We start from the raw sequence: 25,361 nt of genomic DNA on the forward strand, positions 1-25,361 counted from the left end.
ATCTGGCATACACATATAATATGTCTCGTCCAACTTTTTCAAAATTAAGTTCCATGGGTTTAAGAGTGAGCCTCCTACTTTCACAAAATATCATGGTTGTGCGAGTCAGCGCTAGGACCTCGGAGCCCATATAAAACACTGGAGACATGTCTTAAGGCTATGACAACATGATCGATCTAGTTGGTAGCTTTTCTATCTGAAAACAGCCAGGTAGCTTGGTGAACTTTCCTATGCGGGAATCTAGTACTACATATGACCATATTTCGGGCTCCGCCGAAATCGATCAGCCTCAACCAATTTAGGAATGTTTCACCATGGAGCTGAATTTACCGAAGATTATGCTAAAGATACCTTCGTTGCCCACCCTGTTGTTAAAGTCGCCAATGACGATTTTGACGTCGTGGCTGGGTCAGTTCTCACAGGTGCGCTCCAAGGGCTCATAGAAGATATCTTTGATCACATCGTCCATCTCTTCCGTCGTGGCGATATGCTATAGAACTTCGCTTTGATGCGGATTGTGACTAGACATTCATCCACCGGGGTGAATGTCAGGTTTCGATGACGGAGTCTCGTTCCCACCACAAATCCCACACTGAATTTGTTTTTTTTTTATATGAGCACTATAATAAATGCCACAAGAACCCACCTGTCTCAGTTATTGTCCTATACATCGTACTTCTTGGACTCTTAGGAGGACATCAACCAGCTGGGCAGCGGTGACTTCTCAGTTAAAGGACCGGGCGTTCCAAAAGGTGGCTCTTATCCGAGGCTTCTTCTTTTCATTAGGGTTTTTTTAGAGAGAGGAGAGATGATTAACCTTCTCAATTTAGCTTTCAAACAGATGTTTTTGGTACCCAGAGGTTAGTTGGTCTTGGTCCGGTAGTAGTGAATGGTGTTCACATAGCTCCATCCACCTAATATTTTCACAAACAGATATAATGTTTTTGACAACGAGGTTAGGCATTCCTTAACCAGCCTTGAACGCTCGGTCCCAGAAGGAGGCTGAACTCCGAAGCAGTAAATCTACTGTCACCTTAATGGCAGCAACCTCAGCTCGAAATACACTCGAATAATTGAGAAATCTGAAACTGAAGTTGACAGAGAGTACCTGACAATATATCCCTACACCAACCTTCCACATTCGTAAAGAAATCATTGAGAGAGTTTGGTTTGGGGACTCTATTGCCCCAAAGTGATTTTCCAAATATCGAACCGAATACTCCCGGCCGGCCTCATGTGAAGGTAGAGAGCCTTACAAAGATCCTTAAAAGAACTGCTTTTCACTACAGTAGAACTAGTTGCTAGCGCTCTCGTCTTACTGCTAGGTACATTATCAAGCCTACATTCGCACTGAATTATGTGTAGATATGTGAACAGCTATTCGATATTTTATTAAACTGTGATATTTGTTGTTTTCGTTGCTGCCACTGACTGCCTGACTGTGCCATTTCAGCTGAGACTTTGCTTTGAAGCTGTTGGTGAAGAAAAGACAAAAACAAAAAAAGCACAACAACAACAAAATCAACAAAAATTTGAGAAAAAATGCAGATAGCATTCGTCGTTTTGTCTGTGACTAATTTTTTGTGGTGACTCAGCCGACTCCACACCTCTCCAGTCAGCTCGGCAGCAAGCCAACCAACGAAGCAGGCAGTTAGGCGCATTGTCAGACACTGAACTGCTGGTGCTGTAGTCAGCCAAATGGCCATCAGTCGCCGCCAACAGCCAGACGCTGCAAAAACAACAGCAACAAAAACAACTCAGAGGTGTGCAACAATGCAATTTTGGTATTTTTCATTGCTGCAGACTTTATTCTAAGTATGAATGTGCGTGTATGTGTATGGATCGCTTACTGTAAACTGCGTCTACTTAATTCTGCAAATCTGCCATGGCGAATTGAAGTGTAGGTGTTGCGATTACTCGCCTTTCAATTTAGACAATTCTTTCATTCTTGAGTTTATTTCATATGCACTTGCATACAAACATACATATATGTAAATATATATATATATTCATACCGTACGTATTATATATGCTGCCACATATAATTGCATTTGTAAGCACAAGTGTTGTTGTTGCCGTCAGCGCGCTTTTCGAGGGCGAGTCGCATCAATGTAGGCACCCAAACACACGCACGCACATACTCACACACATATATATTTAAGAATTTTAGTTACGGAGGCGGTTGCGCCAATGCCTGATTTGGTCACAGCTTCTGATTGACGTGCTGAGATTGCTGCAGTTGTTATTACTGCTGGCGGTTTCATATTTGCGGTTCGCGGTTACATTCAAGTGCTGTTATACAAATGCATATAAGTATGTGTGTATCTTGCCTTTGCTGGCTGTTAAATCGGTGGCAGGCATTTTTTTATTGCAATCTTAAAGACATGCAAATTAATTTGATATATTTGATTACTCGTTGCGCTTGTTAAGTAAACAAAAGTCTCCCCTGTAAGATTATATAAGATTTGCAGTGATAAGATTGTATTTATTTTCGGGTCATAAAGTGATTTGGGTGTGGCGGCGATATGATGTGGCAAGTAATGCAGTGTGGGGTGAACTCTTCGCCTGTTTGTTTATGGAATGGTATTTCGAATGGAGTTTATAAGCTTTTTAGGGTTTTCAACAAAAACCATTTTCGTGGCTAGAAGGGCTGTTTTGTAACCTTCCCTTAACGAAAAGTCTTTAGCTTTAAACAATAATTAAAAAACAAATGTTCCCGATTTTTATACCCTGAACAGGGTATATTCAGTTTGTCACGAAGTTTGTAACATCCAGAAGGAAGCGTCGGAGACTCTATAAAGTATATATATAAATGATCAGTATGTTGAGCTGAGTCGATTTAGCCTTGTCCGTCTGTCTGTCTGTCCGTCTGTCCGTCCGTCTGTCTGTATATATACGAACTAGTCCCTCAGTTTTTAAGATATCCTTTTGAAATTTTGCGAACGTCATTTTCTCTTCAAGAAGCTGCTCATTTGTCGGAACGGCCGATATTGGACCACTATAACACATAGCTGCCATATAAACTGAACGATCGGAATCAAGTTCTTGTATGGAAAACTTTCACATTTGCCAATGTATCTTCACCAAATTTGGTATAGATTATTTTCTAAGGCAACAATGTAATCTCCGAAGAAATTGTTCAGATCGGTTAACTATAGCGTATAGCTACCATACAAACTGAACGATCGGAATCAAATGCTGGTATGGAAAACTTTTGCATTTGACAAGATATATTCACGAAATTTGGTATAAATTATTTTCTAAGGCACCAATGTAATCTGTGAAGGGTATATTAGCTTCGGTGCAGCCGAAGTTAACGTTTTTTCTTGTTTGTTATAATTTTGTAATTTTATATAATTTTTGAAATGAAACTTAATCAATCAACTGCAACGAAACTGTGTAACGTAACTAAATTTCGTCACGCTCTTCAGCATACAGAGCGTCAGTATACTGAACTACTCAATAATTTTTTACATGTTGTTGAAATATAATTTAAACCGAATTGAAAGGTTGCCACCTATTTAAAAGAAAATTATTTATTTTTTTTTTAAAGATTTCACAGGAAAATGATCGAAGTTTTAACAATTATTTTTTAATGTGTTGCCATCTGTTCGAAAAAAATTTAATTAATTTTTTTAAAATTGATTTCATAAAAAACTGATCGAAGTAACAAGGTTTAAAATTTTCTTTGAATGTGTTGCCACCTGATAAAAAAAAATAAGATAAAATCATTTCTGTTTTTAGTTGATTTCATACGAAAATGATCGAAGTAACAAGGTTCAACATTTTTTTTTTTATGTGTTGCCAGCTATTTGATAATTTTATTTAAGCAAACTGATGAAATAAATGTAATATTACAATACCGGTATCACATAACGAACATTTAATGTGAGGGCAATAAATTTAAAACCATTTTCAGTATATATATGTAACACGCTTCGCTTGTTAAAAATCATGGCATCTTTTGGAATATGGTAACCAAAATTATTAATATAATTCTATTTTTTAATGACCAAAAATTAAAACTTCTAATATTTCTAATACTTGGATTAGCGATTTTCTAGTTTCAGTAAAACATAAATATTTTACTGGATTTGTTCACATTAATCAGTCCTTAATCTGAAATCTGGGGAAAAATAAAATATGCTTTTGCAACTGAAAATTTGTGATTATTATAAGATAAGGGGCGCTTATATTCTCAGCTGGGTTCGGGCGCGAATCAGAAGCTCGTATCAACTGAAAATTATGGCGACGTGCATTGAACGTACTTGAAGATCTGCCAGGGTTTTAACTTTACGAAGCTGAGAACAGTATCAGCTCGCCAGCCATTTCGGTAAGATGTCACTCTTACCTACTAAAGTGAAAGTGAAAGTAATCCATTCCGGGCTTCCAGTACACAATAATCAGAATCTTACTGGCCTCGATTCCGGGCGCTTACCCAGGGGTTTTCATTGACTTCTTTGCACATTGGGTGCTGGTCGTTGTATTGTTCCCTCGTCGCTTCGTAGCCTCCCTTTCGTGAGTAGGTTCTCTCTCGGTGCGATCCACAACCCCCAGGATGCTTGTTTAAAGGCGCCATCTTTTCGCCTCTTCGCCGGAGGTTCATTGGGTGCATTAGGCGTTTTCAGCCAAGCCCACCTCTCCTGCAGCTCTTAGTAGGGGGCTACGTATTATTATTGCAGCTAGTCTTCTTAGCATAAGCTCCACTATCTACCAGCTGTGATACCGGCAGTGCCTGAGCTCAACCTTACCTTTAATTCAACAACGAAGAACCGCTCGCCGTTCAGACAAGTGTTTGTTGAAGATCGCAATTTGTTGATTCAAAGACGTTATCAAGAATTGCGACTGTCCTAAACCATAACCTGGCGGATTTTCAGAAAGTATTTTGCCCTGCATCCATATAAAATTGCCCCCACTCAAGTACTGAAGTCATTGGACCACCGTAAACGTCGTGAGTTTGCTGATTTTGCTTTGGAACAACTTGAAAACGGTAATGAATTTTTTAAGAAAATCCGATCCGATCTCCGATAAAGCTCGCTTTCATCTGAGGGATGCGGTAAATAAAAAAATTGTTGATTCTGTTGCGAAGAAAAACCACAAATTATTCACGAACAACCATTACATGCACCTAAATTGACAGTTCGGTCCGTACCTCTTTCGAATTGAAGCTAGTGAAGCTAGACACCGCTACTGTCAATGGAGAGCGATATAGATCGATGATAACCAACTTTTTATGTCCACAATTTGATGAAGTTAATCTTGAGAATATTTGGCTCCAACCAGACGCGGCTAAATGCCACACAGCACGTGCAACAACCGAATTATTGCGAGAAAGGTTTGGAGATTCGATTTTTTCAAGAAAATGTGACATTGCATGTCCTCCAAGAACTTGTGATTTAACACCTTTAGACTACTTCTTGTGAGGTTATTGGATGTTGGAGTTATTTGAAGGCACTCATCAAGCCTTAGAAGTCAATATTGAACCTGCTATTTACGACGTACTACTTGATTTGGTGGAAAAGGAACCTGGAAAGGAAATCATTTCTTTAATACGAAAACACACTAATTGTTAAGGAAATATTTTTTCATTTAATGTGAAGTACAATCGATACAAGTATGCTCTAAATATAACACCAATCAAATGGCCTCCACGTCTTCTTTTGCAGGAACGATTTCGATGAACTCAATATTGGAAAATTCTGTAGTATAAATAAATAAAAATTCTATTCATATATTGGATGTATGGTATAAGTTTATAAACCTGAATATTCCCATATCGTTATAGCATGGTTCATATTTTCGAATATTTTCCCAAGCCAAGCCAATTCTGTATTCTTCAAACTGGTGCAAAAATGGCCACAAGAAATATTTTGTCTTTTTTATTGTTGTTGTTTTTATATGCTTAGCATCTTACATAGACATAATTTTTCTCAATTGTCAGGCATTTAAAGGAGGCTGGATAAATCATTACAATTATTTTATTAGTGCACCACCCATTCTGCCTAGCCTCGCACAAATATAATTGCTACAAATATGCATATATGTTTATACAAACATACCACATCCTCAAGTACCAACTAAATGGACCAAGTCCAAGCTTATAATGTTTGCTTGCTTTGATTTTAAAGCAAGTTGCCTACCGAGACTGCAAGCAAAGCCGCCAGCAAATAAACAAAATCGAACTTTTAAAGAGTCAATTTTCTTGCCGAACCAAAATGGAGCGCCAAGAACACAGCTCCAGCTAAAAATAGAGCGACGCTGTGCCGGGTAACTAGTTTGTTACTTTGTTACATCAGCGCGAGTCCGTATGCAAATGAATACACGCATACATACAAGCATGCATATATTTTAAAATATTGTTGTTGTTATTGTGTTTTGTTTTTGATCAACTGACTTCGTGTCGAATCCGTTTCGCATAAAATTCTACCTTACGACACATTTGGCCGTAATTTGGCTACTCCTTCGACTTAACAGCGGCCAACAACAACAAGCATGCATATACATAACTATTGCCAATACTCTACAGGCGACTGCAGTTACCACTACACTAAGAACAACAACAACAGCACGACTAGTAATCAACCGAGTTGAGTGCAATACTCAGCGTGCAACAGCAGCAAACCGCATGCAACATGTTCAAAGTGTATACACAGATACACACATACAAACGTATATATGCATAAGTGTCTGTATGTGTATATGAGTGTCTACATTGTCTTTATCACCGCTGCTTGCTCGTGCGCCGCCAAAATACACATCTGCAACAGCTTTGGCAGCAACAACGTGCCGAACAACAACAACAACAATGCGGTGCAATCATTGAATTGCGCTTGCTCATCGTCGCCGCGGCTGCCGGTCTTGGCTATTTTTAAAACACTTTACTATTTAATAATAATACGATTTTGCGCGCACTAATGCCGTTCGGAAAGTAGCGGCGGGCGTGTGAGCATGCGTGCCTGGGCCAAGGCGGCGCGCCATTGGATAACACCTGGATGACCAAGGCGCGGAGTAAAGGGAAGTGCAGTTGATGTGGCTGCCTGTACATATGGTGCATGTTACACGTCTTGTGGCAAGGTGAGATAAAGCGAAGTGAGTGCGCCGTTGTTGCTATTATTAATACTATTCGTGTTGTTGTTATTGCTGCTTGCTGTTGCTCTTGCTGCTCTGTCTGCCAGCGGCTCGAAGACGTTCAATCAAAAAACTACCTGTGGCACACGTCAAACTATTTTTAGCTCAATGTATGCCAATTAAACAACAACAACATCCAACTGATAGCACCAACAACATTTCTAGAAGCGCTTAAAAGTACAAGTTGCCAGCGCAGATACTGACGAAACGACGTAAAGTAGAAAGAAAACAAAAACAATAGCACCAAAGACGACCTGTGGAAGCAACGAAAATGAGAAAAGTAAAAGAAAATGCGTATCTCTCTTGCAAAAGCGCGTTGTTAGACAAAAGAGCGCGCTGGTTAATGCAGTCCACAAAGTGCTCTTTAGCTTTCGTTGCGTTCCACAAAGGTAGTGCGAAGCTCATATGTAAATGTCGGCATGGTAGCCGGCTAATACCACCCCCTAAAAAGAGTTTGGGAGTTTTTAGAGGAGGAGTTGTAGAGTTTTGCTTACTTAACGGTTGTTTTGAACCTGTAAAATATTGAATATACGGAAACGTGAAATTGGAAATACGGAAACGTGTAGAAATTCGACGAATTTTCTGCATTTTAGTGCAGGGATGACGAAAATATTTTACTCCGGAATTACATAATAAACAAATTCTTAAAAAATAATACACTCGGTGAGGGGACTCGAGCAGCCCTGTGTTAGAGTTTTAAAACTTATATTTCGTACGGGAATCACATAAAGAATACGAGTATTTTCTGCCGGAATTCTTAAAGTGCTCCTAACTCTACTCTCTAACTTCTCTTTCTTTATTGGCGTAAACACCGTTTACGCGGTTATAGCCGAGTTTACAACGGCGCCACAGTCGTTCTATCTTTTCGCTGTTTGGTGCCAATTGGAGATTCCAAGTGTAAAAGGTCCTTTTTCACCTAGTTCCCCCGGCGGGTACTGCGTCGAATACTCTCAGTGATGGAGTGTTTTCATCCATTCGGACGACATGACTTACCCAGAGTGGCCGCTTTTATTCGCTGAACTATGTCAATGTCATCATACATATGTATATTGTATCTCGTATAGATCATCGTTCTGTCCATTTCGGTATCTCCTCCGAGGCTGTTTTCTTCTTTTCATTGAGGGTGTTTTTTACGTAGCGAGTCCCAAAACCAGCGCACAACCCTGGGGAAGAATGATTCGCCTTCTCACTTTAGCTCGCTTTCAAACGGATGTTTTTTGGCTACCTAGATGATCCTTGGTCTAAGACCTGAAATCGTGAGCTGCTCCAGCCATCTGTAAAAGAATCGATTCTGGCCACTCCCAAGTGAATAACACTCAGAGAACTTTTCTCACTTGCGTGAACCTCTTCACATGGCTTCATCCTCTTTAACTGGATTAATAAATATATCTCACTTAACTCACAGAAAATATTTCGTCGAAGTATTATGAGAGTATTGCATTTCATATGCTTGATGTTTAAAGGCATGAAACCATCTCTAATAGTGGCACTTTTCAAAATATCTGGTAGTATAACATACATATAGTACAAATAGTGCCAGAATCGCCAAATTCTGTTTCTAGTTTTACACCCGTCATTCATGAAATTTTTTAAGGCGTGTGACGCCCTCTCTTTTAAAACTGCTTAATCGCTACTAAATTAAACTAAATCTCTAACGTTATACCCTCTTTTTGCTTTCATACGAAAGCATAGTTTGAAAATCGTAAAACCATAACAATAATTTTCCATTACTCTAGTAGGTAGGCAAGCTTTTCGAAGCCCTCTTTCAAAATTTGCAAATTTTGTTCTTAAATGTACTCAGTTCCCGAATAATCTCAAATTAAGCAATCAAATAAAGTGCTCGGCATAATTTTTCCTGGTTTCAGACTTACGGTCTGTATTATAATAGTAGGTAGTTAAGAGTGCCGCCACTATAAACTTGAACATGTTGTTGGTATTTTTGTGATGTTGGCAATGCTGACAGTCCTTCGCATGATAAAATTGTTGACCCGTTCCGATTTCATATACCAAGCTATCTTACAACTTTTGAATTAGACGTAAAGAAATATCGGTTTTGTCACTTTCGCTGATTTCGACTATGCAAAATATATGCAAAAAAGATTAATATCGATGATTTCCATGCAACCTGTCAAGTGTTTATGTAGTACCAATCGAGTCTTCATGCATACCGTTTTAATACATCCAGAGCATTATAGCACTACTGAAGAACTCTGTCATAAGAACTCATCTCAGACGATGATATGTATCTCAGTAATATTTTCCTGGAAAAAAGTTGAATATAACAACGCTATCTTATCATTAGTTTTTATAAATTAATTGCATATTTTAGATTCCATGAAAGCTTGAGAAAAATAATCGATGACGGTAAAAAGCTGTTGAGTAAAAAATATTAGCTATGATTCGATTAATTTGCATTTTTAGATTTTACTGACCCTAAAGAAAATAATCGATTACGAAGAAAAAACTATCGACTTTTAAGAAACAAATTAACAATTAATCGACTATATTTAATTTTTTATGTTTGTCTTTTTTAAATTTTCTTTGTCTTAATTATAAAACTGACTAATTGTGAATTAGTTATGTTTCTATCATCACCCTTTTTTCAAAATAAATATTCATCGATAATGTATCGATAGCTTATTAGGGTAAGAGAAAAAAGATGTCTTCGTGTATGTATGCGTTAAATATTTATCGAAATAATATCGATAACGATTATTTTATGTAAAATTGATAAATATTTTGGGTTCGATATATCGATTTAATATCGATATCGAGAAATATATCGATATATCGATAAATATTTAATGAAAATTTTTTATCTCTAAATTCGTTTCATTTGAATCCTGGCATTCTCGGTTTTAGTAATATTTTTTAAATAAATTTTCAATTCTCTTGCCACCCAAATTTCATCAAGCTTATATCCATTTCAGTGGCTAATAAGCTTTTTCAGCAAACAGCGGATAATTTATCTATGCAATTTGCCCTAAATACTTAAGTAATCTTTTATATAACTATATATATGTATGTATATAGTTACTATACTTTGTTAAGTGTGTAACAGAAGTGTTTTAATTCAGCAAAATAATTCAAAACAAAATCGTGCATTGGCTTTCTGGGGCACTGCAATTACGGTATTAAATAAAATCCAACTGCTGCCATTTTGCCATTAAATTTAGTCAATTACGGTAAATTGTTAGTGGAATTAAGAATGAACTTTCGCATTAATTTTTTTATGGTTTTATATACCCGAAATTAGTATGTGAAAAAGTTATTCAACTCTGTAATCGCTTTTATGTTAAGAGTAAAAGAAGAATTGTTTTAAAGAATTAAATAACTGAAAAAGAGATGAAGAATTCTTTATGGAGGTATCTTTTCTATGGAAATTAGACTTACATACATATCTTATGACCTAGAATGAGGTAGTAACTAATATGTAACTATTGCAGTAAAAGTCGCTAAGAGAGCATAGTTTGACATCATAAGAATTTTTTTAACTAGTCGAACTTGACTTCATTAAACATCTGTTACTGCAATTGTGTAAGAGACTTCGAGTGGTGGTTACCAATGGGCTATATTCCCTGAAAGACTGGTAGAATTATACCATAAATAGTTCATACAGAGTATCTAACACAAAGCAGAAGCTTGTGAAATACGTTCCAGCGCCTGCTTTGGATCCCTTGCTAGCATTTCTTGTTTATTAAGATTAGTAGTGAGTCCAACAAATTGAGCATCATGCTTTAAGATGCTAAAGAAGCTTCTAAAGAACTTAAAAAACAGCTTGTTATAAAGTTTTATCAGGGACAAAGGATCGAGATCTTTAAATCTTTGTGCTGGAGCGGGTTGATCTTGAGAGTTTTATTCAGTGGAACCTATGTATATGGTAGTCTCAGTTTTGCACTGTTAGAAATTATGAAAGAAAAAACTTGTAATCTTCGTTAGATATCCCAGGCAAACATCGGAAACACAAGCTTAATAGTACCGTAAACCACTGTTAAGTAATTAAGCCCTATATGTCTCAGGCTCAACGAATTTGGAACAACGGTTGAAAAATTGCATGTGTTTGAAAAGCTGAGCTTAACGAGTCTCCTTACCTTTCAAAATCTTAATCATCTTTAACGGTATTTTGTCATTTTTCAAGGTCTAACGGATCTGCTGTAAGTAAAAAATTCCAAGGAACAAGGACTGACTTTCATAAACTCCTAACTTGTTAGGTATCGTGAGGAAAAAAAGTCTGGCTTACTATTTAGATCGAAACCATGGCGATGCCATTATTAATCCTCTACAATACATTGTTATATTTCAGTAATAAAAAAGTTGTTTCATTGTAGATCTCAGCTTTCGACTGCTTTCCTTTTTCACAAGTCTTCACCATCGTCTCCACGCCAAACTTCTTATCCATAATCGCCAAAAAACTTCCTTTAAATTGTTCCATTTTCTCTGCTCGTCACATTCGCGTTCATTATGCGACACGTTTTACTTTGTAAGCGCACGATTCGGCGACTGAGGAGCCGTCAAGTGGTTGGTGGGGTCCACAGTGAGAGCAGGTGAACAACAAATGTGTTTGTTTGTAATCGAGTGTAGCTCTGCCAAGCTGACTGGCTGGCGAACTGACGGTGAACTCCACACTGAGCGGTGGCTGCGCGTTCTGTTAGCCGCAGTCGAGCCGAGTGTGTCGTCGCTGTGGAACCGGTCTTTTGCACCTTTGAATAAGTCAATGTTTTGGCTTTTCATACTCTACGCTTTGTTGTTTCTTTGTTGTTGTGGTTTTTGTGTATAACTATAGTTACACTGCGCCGTTTACTATTTAACTTACAGTTGGTGTTATTGTTTTTGCTCTGTTGACTGTTGTCTAGATATACTTAGGCTTGTTCTTGCTGTTGGCTTTAGCCATTCTCCGCTTCTTGGCTTATTGTTATTTTGCATTCGCCTTTTCTTCGCTGTCGGCTTTAAGTGAGCGCTTACACACACATACACACACTCATATGTACCTCCGAATGGCGCTCAGTGCTTGTGCGAACGAGTGAATTGTTGCTCCAACGACCAAGCGACGGTCGCCTCGGACGGGCTCGTTGGCGCAGTGGATCTCGTTGGCTCTTGGCTCTTTCGCAGCTCTTCGCTGATTCAGTTGTTTGGTGGCAGTGCGAGCGTATGATTGTACGAGCGTTCGTCATTGTGCTTAAACGGTTTTATAGTTAGCGTGACGGTTATATTGTTTAATTACTTACGGACATACAAATTGATGTTTGTTTTGTGTGAATATTTGTGTAGTAATTGGTGACAACGGTAACATTTGCATTTGCATTTGACAAACTACGTTGAAGTTCACCGCGTTCCGCGCGCTGCTCGCGCCGTCGGCCGTTGATTGTGCGTGAAATTGTAATTAACTAATTATAAATGTAAATTAAGCAAACGTAATGAAATATTGAAATAACCGAACGAGTTTAGACAATAAATATATATGCATGTGTATGTGTTTTATATACGGAAATTCGCTGCTGTTGCGTCGCGTTGATGTTTGTAGAAGTTTTAGCAGATGTTCTGCTGCGTACTTTTGGTTTAATTCGCTAACAGAAAAAAAATATTTTAACATGTTCATATGTATTTGTTGTTAACTGATTTTTGTTTTTATTTTCATCTTGGTGAAGCAGCACGTTGGTTGTGTCGATTTGCTTAATTACTTCATAGCCATATTTTTTTGCATTATGCTGAAGCTAGACATAATAAATATTTTGCGAGCGAGTTTTTGAAAATCGAAAAAAAGTACAAATTTTTTAAACAAAATATAGTAAAGAGCTTAACTGACATTTTTTAAATCAAAGCTTCGAAAATTGGAATAAAAAACTTTTTTCACATTAAAATATTAATAAAATTGGCAATTGTCGTATATTTCCCAATTAAAAAATATTTTTAAATAAAAAAATAATTATTATAATATACATTGAATCATTTTAATAATAAAACATTGCAATATACATATGTATAAAAAATTTTCCGAATGAAAAGGAATCTCTTAATAATTTTTTCTGGACGTATAATATATTAATATATGTATATGAATAAAAATGAATTTTAAATATTTTATGTTTTCAAGTAAACTAATTATAATAATGAAAATAAAATAATAATAGTTACAAATATTTTCCACTTCTAAAATATTTTTAATATTTTTGTTTTCTATAAAATTGAAACATTAAAGGTAATAATTATTTGTGAATACTTTTTCTGTTTTAAAATATTTTTTTTATTTATTTTAAGACAAACAATACATATGTATGTATATTAAAAGATATTAATAAAAATTATTTTTCTAGTTTTAAATTTAAAATTAAAAAGGAATTATTAATAAATAAAAGCACTACTGATAATAATAAAATTGAAATATTTAAAGTATTAGAAAGAGGAATAGAATTTATTTAAAAATGTTTTTTTCTATTTTTACAATGTAAAAAAATATATCATTGGATTTAAAAATGTTGTCCATGAATAAAAAGTAACTGCAAAAGTAAGTTAATATTTTTTGACATTAAAATACAATCTTCTCAAGCGACAACAAGAACAATATTAATATAAAAATAAGAAAAAATAGTTTGAAAATAATTCAATTATTATTATTTGCCGAAAAAAATTAAAATATTTTGAATTAATTTTTTCTAAATTGGGTTACACAAAAATTATTATTTTTTTAAATAAGAAATGGAAAATAAAATAAAAAATAAATAAAATATTTCTAAATTACTTTTTTTAATTTTGTTTTAATTTAATACCTGTAAGTAATTTTTTTCCATTTTTTTTACTAAAAACAAAGTTTTTAAATAAAGTATTTTTTTAATTAAAAAAAAAATGGTTTAGAATTATTTTCCATTTTCCGAACTATAAGAATAAATATTTTTTCATGTAAACAAAAGCACACAATTATAGCAAAAATATTTTCTATGTTCAAGTATATTTAATTAAAAATACTGTTGTGTGCCGCATTTGTCTATTTTATTTACTTTCTTACATTCTTGCAAATGAACGAAAAAAATTATAACAATAAAATTTATAAAAAATTTCCGTTTCCTGAAAAAATAGCTGTGTACTTCTAGTAAAAACGATTTTGTAAATATTATTATTTCATGAAAAAAAATTTAAAAATAATTTGCAAGTATTCACTAATTTCGAAATAGAAAACAAAAATATTTTGTCACGTAAACTTAAAAGCGAAACTACTATAAAAATTATTTAAAAATATTTTAAAAAATACTAATTGAATTTTATTTATCTAAGAATATTTTTTATCCTGAAGTTAAGCAAAAAAGTGTAACATATATTTTCTGTGTTCTGAATTAAAAACAAATTCTCTGTCAAGTAAAATAAAAAAATACACTACTTTAATAAAATTATAATAAAAACTTTTAATTTTTTCTGAAAACAAAATTTATGAAATAAAATATTTATAAATATTTATATCAAAATTAAATTTTAAAGTATTTTAAATTTTCCAAATTTGAAAGAACATATGTTTTACCGAATAAGAATCGAATACAAAAGATATTTTCTGCGAAAAAAATTATAATAATTGAATTCTGTGTTCCGAATGATTATTAGTTAATTTATTTTGTTTTATATTTTATAACAAAACTTATTTCACAAACAATAACAATCGCTTAATAAATGCCATGCAAAATTATTCTCCTACATTGTGAAATAAAGCAACCGTTATTTGCGCAATAAAAATTGCATTTGCTTTAGCAATTTTTTACAACTTTTGCAAAATGCAAATAAAATTATAAACACGAAAAAACATAAACATAAATACATACCGATGCGAGTACATATGCACCTTTATAAAGGCGATAAAAAATGTGTGTCAGTGTCAGCGCGAAAAAGCCCAAAATTTTACAGCTATTTTTACGTTTGGCCGCATTTGAATATAATTAGTGTTTTTGTTGTTTACGTTGCCAACAGCAGCGGTTTGTTTGTAGCAACCCGAATATAGTGATTATGACAATTTGTTCATTCAATATTTAATCAGCTGTAGTACAATAACAACAATAAAGCAAGAAATGGTAACAAATAGCAATAACAAATACAATGGACTGTATCAAATGTGGAATTTTCACGATTATTGTGTGTTTTATCAATCGTGAGTGATTGCAGAGGAAAAAATTAATAACAAAAACTAAAAGTAAAAAAAAACAAATAAAAGTGAAAAAAAGAAACTAATATAAAGAAAAAATTATGGGTGTATTGATATAATATAATGGTAATTATTATTTATAATAAATAATAACAGAATAATATTTCGTAACCATTTAGTCAAACTCGTCTTAGCGACAGAACCGACATAGCGTCTCATAAAACACAGCTAGTCGACTTCTATATATGTATGTTATCCTGTAGACTGATTGTGATCCTTCAAAGCTGGATAAGTTTCCTTTCTTATTAATTCATATGTGACATATTTCTTGATACCATAGTGTTCTGATCTCCATACCATAGTGTTCTGTTGCCAATACCCTAGTGTTTCTTAAAATAGTTGTGAAATAGAGATAAAAGCTTCAGCTTGTGAAAATCATACTTGAAGCTAAAATTTCTTTTGCGAGTGCCCTTGGGAACAAATGGTATAATGTAATATAAATAGTACAATAAAGCTTCCTCACAGTCTTCCTAAACTTATCGATTATCACACATGACGAAAAACCGAATCTAGCCTAGAAAATCACTACCTGCCAACTGCAACAGAGAGTTTGTTACTCAGACCTTATACTTGTATACCATATATCATAAGATATATACGCCTCAGATAGAGGTCGACAACAGCTCAAAGCCCATTTTACTAAACTTTTACGTCTGAGATATTAGATAGCTAAATGGATACAGCTGTCAATATTTCTATAGATTTTTTCTCCATATTCTTCTCTTTCACAAATGTCTTTCGTTGGACATTTTATTCAACCCAATCCGCTGTTGACTAAGTTGTAAGAAAGCTTAGGCTTAAGACTGCCGTTGTTTTCGTGGAAGAACCTTTTGCCATGCTCCCAATATAATATTATGCCGATAGATATTCATACCAAAAGCGAATTGCATTCATGGAAAAGCCCCAGCAAGTTAAGGTTACCGAAAATTCAATACATTGAGAGAACTAAAAGGCAAACTAACACATACACAACGTTCAAAAAGATTGGACGATAACAAGTACAAAAGGGTTTCGGCTAGAATTGTCCGATCACAAATCACTGATAGCGCTGTTGAGTAGATAACTGGTAATTTAACTGATATCGCTGTTGGATAGATAACTGGTAATTTAACCAATTGGTGCTTTGAAGGATTATTTGTGGTTTAATTTTGAAGATATTCTTTATAAATATGATCGAAAACTATAGTTATTACTACAATTATTTCTAATCAATGAAATGAAAATCTTATACTAATTATAATTTTGTAATATGCATGAACTGCGTTTTTATTTTTGGTCAAGCTTGTCAATTTAATTATCTGAATTCTTACTGATTTTTAGTCCGTTTACGACTTGGCTCCATGATATATAATATAATGTTCATATATGCACACACACATGCAAGCCTCCTTCTTTTACTGTCTTATTTTGTGCGTGGTATTGTTCTTAGACCCTTCAACCACTTGCCTATTAGTGAATTGGCTTTGAGTTCGGTAGTTGTAACCAAGCTATATGTTTGTTTCCAATTGTTTGTCCAGAAGTTAGTGCGAATGACTGACTGGCGACTAAGCGGGTTATGTCTGGCTGGCTGGCTGTGTTGATGGCACGGTTGGCTGCTTGTTTGTTTGGTGCTATCTAAATTGTAGCTTTTGCGATTTGAACACGCACACCAAGCATTGTTCACCAACACATACACACATATACAGACACATATGAGTAACTAAGTACTTAGAGTTTGAATGCTCATTGCTATCGCCAGTAACCTTCGTGCGCCGTAAGGGGGGACAGACAAATATACAACTGCGTCGACAACACCGACATGAATTTGGCTTAGTAGGCAGCGTTGGGGCTTACACGCCATGCAGGCGATTCTACACATACTTTATATACATTATATAGTGTATATGGCATGTTGCTCCGACTGCAGTGAGCGTAGCAAATACACACATACAAGTATTTACACTGCGATAAGATTGACGTTAATTCCGTAACAAATTCTAGTCTACACTTCAACAACTTCAATTAAAATTTGCGTATAGCCCTGTTCTAAGCGCAAGGCACAGCTAACGAGTATTTCTAGGGCGAACCGACCGATGCGGTTTTCCTTCTATTTTTCACTTTTATTTGTGTTATCGCTGATCTTTCTGCTTCTGCTGCTTCGTCTCTTCCTTTGTGCGTGTACGCTTGCCCCTCTCACATGAATTTCGGTTTCACTTATTGACTTTGGTATCTGCTTATCTAAGCGTACAGAGTTTTCTACTTTGCCCAAAGTCAAGGTGAATGAACAAAAATTGTACATTTTATTCTTAAATTCAATTTACCTTGAATCGAATGATAATTAAATTATCTTGCCACTTGGAATTGAATTCCTTGAAGAAGCGATTTTTTGTATTGTCTTAATTTATTTGTTAGACTTTCGATAGCATTATTAAAGCAGCGCTGTATTTATTGGTTAGGGTTAAACAAAGAGAATTCTTAAGAATGTTCAATGATGATAAACATTTTTCAAGGTGAAAAACGATACTGAAGAATTTTGCTAGTAAAAAATTTATTCGAATCAAAAATATTGTTTCTCGACTTCGATCGATGTACTATATATGTTTGCTTCTCAGTCTTCACGAAGTCTTAGAATGAAGAATAAAGCTTAATTTCGTTCCTCATGCTGAACAGACGTAATTGTTAATTGTTTCAAAAGTCTTTAAAAACCTTAATATCCACTTCCCTCAGTTGTAGCCCCTCAGTTTTTGAGTTATTGATTTGAAATTTTGCATACGTCCATTTCTCTCCGAGAAGCGGTCACTGTCGCAACTGCCAATATCGGAACACTATAGGGTAAAGCTGCTATACAACTAGATAGATCCTAATCAAATGCTCATATGAAAAGCTTTTTTTATTTTTCGAAATATCTTCTTGTATTTTGGCGTGGCTTATTGACCATAGCAACTGTACAAACTCTGAACAGAAATGTTCTAATGGAACCACTTTAGCATATACCTGCCCTACAAACTGACCGATTAGAATCAAAATAAATGTAACTCTATACTATCTTATGCTATAAGAAATGCATGGAATGCTTGGTCAAGCCGAAATATATTTGCTTAGTTGGAAAGGATCCCAAAGGTACTCTAGTACTTAATTTGGTTTATGGCTTACAAAAAACTAAAGTTATTACTTTACGCACCCTATCGACGGATATATCTGCTTTTCAGTTTTGACAAAGTCAAAATGATTACATTCATTTCTTATCGTAAGAGAACTTAGTTTATTACCGAAGCAATTCTCAGATATGTAGACTAGTTACATAGGGTGATCAATTCCAGGTACCCTACTTTTTTAAAGAAAAACCACAGAAACTTCAAATTTAATGGGGAATGTTTATTATCATTCGCAAGTAATTTGAAGATTATCTCTTTCAAATGTCGTCATGGTCTATTCGTTGAGTCCAATTTTCGATGACTCGTTCGAGAATTTTGACTGGTATTTGGCGAATGGCAAGCGTAAAGTTTTGCTCCAAGGCCTGAATCGAAGCAGGATCGTCCGCGTAGACTTTAGACTTTACATATCCCCACAGAGACAAGTGTAACGGTGTGATATTACACGTCTTGGTGGCCAATCGACCGGCAGATCTGGAATCTCTTCAGGTTGATCTCCGTCCCAAAGGCGGCAATTTTCCTTTTTTACATACCCATTCAGCCAGGAAGCTTGGGAAGGTCTAGCGGATTCAGTTCTTTCATAAGCCTGAACGGAAATTTTCTTAATAAAATTAAATTACTAAGTTGAACGATTTGTAAATGTTGTTCAGAAGTATGTAAGTCTTTCTATGATGAAATGCCATACAGTACTGAACAAAAATAACAAAATATTTGAAAAAAGGACCTCTACTTGGATTACCTTTATTAAACGAAAACCACTCAAACGGTATTATTGAGTTATTAAGCCTTAATGTCTACCCGGTGTAAGGCTGGGTTTCGGGTGTTGGGATTAAGGGTTTTCAGAATTTCGTATAACACTTTAAATCTGCGAAACTTTGAACTACAAGGTTGACTTAAGTATCGTAAAGAGAAATTATACATTTTTTACAAGAAACCGTTGTAGCCATCGATGATTTTTTCTTCTTGTCCATCTCATCGCGTTCAGAAGCTTTGTTATTCATGAAAATTTCGAATGAGTAGAGCTCACTCGTTGGCTAGTAAAGACTTTCGGCTTACTGTTTCACTAGTTCATTACTTATGCGTTTTTCAATTAGACTGCTGTTTCAGTAGTTCAGTAGACTATGAAATTTCTTAAACGTTTACTATGCTTCTTCGATTCAAATTAACTAAAAATTTACAGTCAAAATTCTGTTTCATAAATTCTCTCACAAAAATACTAAAATTGATTGCAAAAATCAAATTTATATTGTATAACAAGTCATAAATTCGCAAATCTATGCACACAAATGCAAATAAATATCAGCTCAGAGAGTCACTCAACTCGAGAATGACGTTATTTGAATTTATTTCGCACTTATACCTCATAAATCCGCAGCAAATCTCAATAAATTTTGTGAAAAAGTGCACACACACATACAAACGAGGCGAAACAAAAGCGAAATGCACTGTTAAAAGTAATTAAGAGTAAATATTCTATTGTGAAATTACACACACATGTGTGCATGTATTGGTAGACATTTTTGCTCACCTCTAAACTCGCTAAGCTAATATTATTGTTGCTGTACGGCCGCGTGGGGCGGCAAATTTTCGCGAAAATTAACGCCAATAAAATAGAAAATTTTTCTGTAAGCTAATATTTACATACGCATACATACACACATATATATGTTTTGTAAATATGTACACTATTTACATTTACGCTGTGAATTCGTGACATTCTCACGGAAGTGCGGCATGTGGCAGCTCCGAGGGGGCGTTACAAACAGCCGTTAAACACATGAAATTATTAATAGACATGTACTACTTTCTTCCCCAAAATTTCTTGCTTTTATTTTCCACACAACTAAAACTAATAATTTCGTACAGAAAATGTAAGTGTATTTGTGTGAGTATGCATGTGTGAGTGGCATTTGTGTAAGAGCCGCGGTCAGCACATCAAAACAGTCGATACCGAATTTCTCACGCCTCGCGAGGCGGCGTTATTCATATATACATATGTATATGTGTGTGTAGAGCGAAAGCGTAGTTATGTATGCATGTGTGGCAGTGTATTGTGGCAAATATGTGGGGCATGTTTACCTGGTGGCAGCCTATGATTAACCACAGCATATTTTCGTCACGTTAATAAATTGTTGGGATGCGAAAAATAATTTTTGTTTTTCGAAGAAATTTGTGCTGCACAGCGCTGTGTACCTTTAGTGTGTGACTTGAAGCACAATAAATTTCGAGTTTAATGTGTGTGTAGCTGCAAATATGGCCAGAAGCTGTTGCGAATTTCTTCACGCCTCAGAATCATATAATTTGCAATAAATGTTGTTTAGAAATAAAAATAATGGTATAAAGACAATTAACGGCTGGTGAAAGTGGAATATAATAAAATATTTATATTATTTTTTGCAGAAGAAAAAAAATATTTTAAATAGTTTTAGCAGACATTTCTTAAGGTGTGAACATGTAAGAATTTGTTAGGTCACTACACACAAATTTTATTAGAGACATTTTCTAAAGACGGTGATTAGAAGTTTTCTTGAAAATATATTCTTATACAAGTATTAGCGCCTATAATGCAAAATAACGTAACATCACTTTTAATAACTTTAGAGGCGATATAATAGAAACCACTGATATGTATTTGTATTGAAACAAAATTTGAGCTTTGGTTATAAATTAGTTATATATTGGTTATAAAATGGTTAAAAATTGGTTATATATGAGAGCTGAAAAAAGTATTTCAGTATCAAGGAAGGCTTAGATTAGATTAAATAATTAAATGAGAATTGCACCGCGGCCTACGGTCTATTCAGCTCTCTCCTATGTCACAACGACTCATCTGGCAACAGAAAATTGATAAATTCCAATATGATGCTAGGTGCTATTGAGGCGATGCGATCCTTTTTTGGAAACAAGGATCCAAGTGCAATTATCCTGCGGCTACAGACTCCAATCGCAGAACCGGCAATTCGCACAAGAAGCTAGGTCCATGTTAAAGAGGTGCTTCTTGAACTCACAATGGCTTGTGTAGAAGGCGACAGACAACCTGAGTTTATCCCTTGAGAGGTTGATTACATATTTGAACATTTTAAGGTTGTAACCACTCATTAGCAACTTGGCATGGCGCATGCCGAGAAGTTGTTGCCAATACCTCTGCGTACCTACCCACTGCTTCATCCTTCCGGAGCAGCTCCTTTATGGTATAGGACCAAACGGAATGAAAGTTTCAGATCGTACCATGTGGATGAATGCTGCGAGGGTGCACTTGGTTTCGATCTGACCAATAGCGATTTGATATCGTATGCAGAGATCGCTTTAAGTGTCACTTAGTATAACTATAAGTTCATTGCGATACCGACTTATAGCAAAGACCTCTGCACCAAAGAGAGATACACAACCTCAGAGAACAACCTTGCGTTACGAGTTCAAAAACAACTATTATATTATAATTTATATTGCTTTAAAATGCAAAGAAAGGTTAACTTCAGCTTTACCGAAGCTATAATATCCTGCACTTGCATTTTTTATAACATAAACGGGCATAACGAAATGTTTATTTTCATTTTGATTAGTCGGTTTGTATGGCAGCTATGTATATGGTATAGTGGTCCAATATGAAGAATATATACGGAGATTGTAGCGTTGCCTTCGAAATTAATTAATTTTCCAAATAAAAAAGTTTTGCATACAAGAACTTCATTTAAGTCGGTCAGTTTGCATGGCAGCTGTATGATATAGTGGTTCGATATAGACGATTTCGATAATTGAGCAGTTCCTTGGAGAGAAAAGGACCTGTGCAAAATTACAGATCGATATCTCAAAAGCTAAGAGATTAATTCGTGTATACACAGACAGACTGATATGGCTAAGTCGACTCAGGTCATTACGTTATAAGTATATAGTTCATATTCTAGAGGATTTCCGATGCCTTTTTACGGATGTTACTAAGTTTATGGCAAACTTAATATACCTTGATGAGGTTATAAAAATGGTGGGTTTTATAGGATATAGGAGATGCTTTCTTGGCTTCGACTATGGATTTACTTTTTTTATTTTATTATCGCTTAGTTCTTCATAGTATGCATTAAAACAAAAATACTAACAAAATCTTATATACAATATATGGCAAAATATATGTACATGCATATGTATTTATATGGTTAAATACAAAAACAAGTTCTTAAGGAAAAAACCTAGAAAAACTTTAGCTGCAAAGCTTGCCAACAAAAGCCTTCACCAACTTAAGCAATTGCTCTGCAGGCCCAACAAATTCCATATTTACATACAAGTATTTCTATTGTTGTAAATATACATATTTCTATATAAGTATATATTATATATAAGTTCTCAACCGAAAAAGATATGTAAACAAAGGTGTTAAGGCGCAAACGATGTCACCAACAGCAATACGACTGCGCATTGATAAATTTCATGTCAATATGCTTGCTACAATTGAAGGTTGCATATCGATTCCAACAAAAGTAAGTGCAAAATGCACATAAGAGAGCACAAAAGCCTAAAAAATGCAAAACACAAAAATTCGCAGAAAAGAAATGTTCAAGGGAAGAACACGTGCAAGCTGAAACGAAGACCCCGTTCATTAGACCGTTGCATAGTGAAAACCATAAACACATTAATGCACAAAACTATATACATATGTATGTAAGTACATATACATATATACTGATGCATGCATTAAGTTACATGCACACCTTCGCATGCATAAAACACCTGTGTGTTTGCTCGCCTCAGGGCTGCCAGAAAATCAATATTTGCCAACCACTTTTTCCAAATACAAATAAATTCACACACACATGCCCATATGTGAATAAGTATTCTTCACTTCTATGTAAGCTTGTAGTTGGCTATTTAGGCTGAAAATAGTTGAGGCTTAAAGTGGGGAAAAACATTAAATGAACAGTAAAGTTGATTGTTAGCGCCTGAAATGACCCGAATGGCAGCAAAAAGCATGCAATCTACCAAATGTGCTTACACATACATATGTACCACATGTGGGTAATGTATAATAATATACATATACATATACCATATACATATTCATATATAGTTGGACAGTTAGAGTGCTCAAGGGAATGAGCAAATGAGTAACGAGTCCTTCGCACGTAATTGCCAGCGATTATTTATTTAGAATGAACGATAGCGACTGACCTCAATAGGCTGCCTAAGTGTTCTAGAGGGATGTAGAGGTGTGCATGTGCATTGCCGACAAGTGAAAGTGTTGTAAGTGCTGTGCTTTTTGCATAAAATAAGGCTGCGCATGCAAATATTTTACAAAGAGAGCTTTACTGTTCCATATCGTAGATACCTTGCTTTTTTTGTAAAATAAAAATATGGTAAATAGCCTCAGTAAATCTACGTACTTCATAGTATTAATTAAAACTTCATTATACAACTTGTTAGAGATGGAAAAGAACCATTGAAATTTATATATGCATATAGTATAAGTCTATAAATAAGAAAGCTTATAGACGAGCTCTGCATAACTATGAATCGGTAGAGCTTTCATTGTTCTTGTAGCAGCATAAAATAATGATTCCTTTTCAGGGAATTAGAAAGTACATGAGCGATTTACAAGCGATTTTCCCGTGAATCATTCAATATCCAAAAAAATATCAGGAATGAAGGTGTACTAAGTTGCCACCGATATAAAACTAAAGAAGTTCATACTATAGGCGTTAGAAGTGAGAGATAATATTCGCTATATAAAAGCGTTGGGTTATACAAAAGAGATCAGAGTATTCCCAGATTATACTTGTATGAAAAGTTGCAATTGCATCAGTCTTTCCGAATTGCCGACCAGTATATAGACAGTAAATCAATATAGTCACATGTTAGGTTAGGTTAATCTGGTAGGCCAATAAGCCACGAATAGATCAGCTTTGGTCTTTTGCAATACCAGGGGAGTTCAGTTACTAGGTCCATGAGGAGTAGTTATCCTTTAGGATGCCTGAACTTGACGCAATTTTCAACAGACTCTGTGGCCACACTATCGATACCTCTTCTCTTACAGCGTAGTCTTGCCAATGCGGGACAAGTGCACAAGAGATGCCCAATTTCTTCCCTAGTAACTTGCTCTCGACATTACTTGCAGTCTTCTCGATTCTGCGGGCGTGTGTCACCACCAGTTAGTAACCAGTTAATATTCCGATCATGTTTCTACAGTTTCTTCAATCAAGTGCCAATATGAATTATGTGTATTTCCGATCAACCCGTTTTGCAGACAGACAGCTCGTTCCATCGGGTTTTGATTTTCTTTGCCATGCTGCTGTCCCAATCGTCGCATAGACAATGCATGGGCTTCCCAATGCTGATAACGTATTTGGGTATATACGGTACACCATTCTTGGCAATCTCGTCCACTATTTCATTGCCCTCGATGCCTTTGTGACCTGGCACCCAGCAGAAGTGAAGTTGCTTGCTTCTGGCAATACTTTTCACTGCTGCTCTGCTTCCCAAAAGACTTCTGGGCAATATGTGATACGAGGTTACTGCCTTGATTGCTGCTTGGCCGTGTACGTAGATTTTGACTCTGGAATTGCCTGCAGGTTCATTAGAGGTCAGCTCTGCGGCTTTGGTAATAGCAAAAACATCAGCTTAAAATATACCGCAGTGATCTGGCAACTTAAAAGGCTGCCTTATGCCTAATTCTGGACAGTATATTCCCGCACCAACTCCATCCTCCATTAACTATAAAATGTGTAAATATTGGGTGGTTGAAAAAGTATTTTCATTCCATATAGTGTTGGAAAGGCGAGATTTTAAGTTTCATTCAACCAAAAAAAGGAAGAATGCCACGCAAGCCACCAATGAAATTTGTGAAGTTTACGGAGACGATGCTGTATCAGTTGGTGTAGCACAACGATGGTTCGTTCGCTTTCGTTCTGGAAATTTCGAAATTTCGATTGACACTG

General features: G+C 35.4%; 1 protein-coding gene across 7 annotated transcripts in view; it reads left to right on the top strand.

Moving 5' to 3' along the window:
- The window catches only part of LOC126763424 (FH1/FH2 domain-containing protein 3), a 148,967-nt gene that overhangs the window by 36,039 nt on the left and 87,567 nt on the right, over positions 1 to 25,361 (top strand). For 3 of the 7 annotated variants that reach the window (XM_050480933.1, XM_050480932.1, XM_050480934.1), the window contains exon 1: positions 12,255 to 12,539. The exons of the other annotated variants lie outside the window; for them this stretch is intronic. The gene's annotated coding sequence lies outside the window, so the exon portion shown is untranslated. Of the gene's footprint in view, positions 1 to 12,254; positions 12,540 to 25,361 lie in introns of those variants that run through there. 7 annotated transcript variants of the gene reach the window in all.

Source organism: Bactrocera neohumeralis, chromosome 6, assembly GCF_024586455.1.
Source record: "Bactrocera neohumeralis isolate Rockhampton chromosome 6, APGP_CSIRO_Bneo_wtdbg2-racon-allhic-juicebox.fasta_v2, whole genome shotgun sequence".
NCBI lineage: Eukaryota > Metazoa > Arthropoda > Insecta > Diptera > Tephritidae > Bactrocera > Bactrocera neohumeralis.